A 1,456-nucleotide genomic window follows, 5' to 3' on the forward strand; every position below is an offset into this window, starting at 1 on the left:
GACTAGTAAAGAGGGGGGGGGGGTTGGGAGGGCAGAACAGGGGAAGAGGGGGTTTTGTTCTTGCGTATGGCAGCTTTGGATGCCAGGTAGCTATCATTTCTTGGAAGCACAGCTTTGCCACTGATGCTGTGCCCCTCTTCCAGTACAATGGTACTCATTTCACCAACTTCAGAAGGATGACAGGCTGAGTCAACCCCACCTGGTGTTAATTCAGGGGAAAACAGGGCTCAAACTCAGGACTCTAAAATCCCAAGCCAATCACCCCAACCACGAAGTTAACACCAGGCTGGAAAGAGGGGGGTGAGAGGGCAGAACAAGGAAAGAGGATGTGGAAGGGCAGAATAAGGAAGAAGGGGGGGAGGGGTGGGGAGAAGCAGAATAAGCAAAGAGGGGGGGGGGGTTTGGGTGGAAGGGCAGAACAAGGAAGAAGGGGGTTGGGTGTGGGAGGACAGAACTAGAATCCCTATTATAGGCTGTAGTACTAGTAGTGACATGACACGTCCCAAAATATTCTGGTCACGTGAGTCATGGGTGCCGTTTTGTTTCTTTTGATCATTCATTGAATGAGCTCATGATAGCTCATCATTCTTTATTAAATGACATGGTGTTGTGCCATTGGATGCGCAGATCAACCAGAGAAGGTTTCAAAATGTATGGATTCCCTAAAGATGCCAAAAGGGGAAAAAAAAATTGGGAAAATAAAGTTTGTCGTGTGTGTGCATTCATGTGGTTCTGCAATCGTATTGTAGTTGGTAGTTGGGTATAACTCGTAAAAAGATATAAAGCATCATGCAAAACATCTAAAGATCATTTAACATATCAAGAACATTCTAGCAAAGTTTCTTATTCGAGTAAAAACGTCACTTGTGAGTTTGTAACGTGTTTGTTTATTTAATAATTTCAATTAGTGCAAGTGTTAGGTTGTTAACAACATGTCATGGTTAATTCCAAAATAATTCAGGATCCATCTGCCTTCGGCCTCACCTGGTAACAAAACGGTATACAGAACCACATTGTAATGGAAAAAGTAGAGGAATCAGACGAGTGGGAGAAAAAAAAAAAAAGAGAAGTGGAAGAGTGTCTTAACAAGCTCTGGGAAAAGAGAAACCATGGAAGATGAGACGTGTCATGGGAATATAAAATAATTAAGGATTACGTATTGTTGTGGTTCTCGGAACCGCATAGATCCAACAGATAGTGGCCCCAAGACAGTTATTACATTGATGTACGTGAAGATAGTCCCTTCCCTTTTGTCGAGCGGGACAACAGGGGCGTGCGTTGCGAGGATCTCGTAGCTAGGTTTGCTTACATCATTTCTTCCTTCATTCCTACTCTTCTTTTCTGATTATTCCTGAGGTAAATCTGAGCCACGTGCACTCTACCAAGCGGGCATTACACCCACACCCCTCCGTAGAAAACACAGCCTGCCAAACGCACACGCAGCGGTAGTTTCCAC

This window comes from Eptatretus burgeri, chromosome 3 (assembly GCF_056783735.1).
Source record: "Eptatretus burgeri isolate ZD-2024b chromosome 3, Ebu_testis_v1, whole genome shotgun sequence".
Lineage (NCBI taxonomy): Eukaryota > Metazoa > Chordata > Myxini > Myxiniformes > Myxinidae > Eptatretus > Eptatretus burgeri.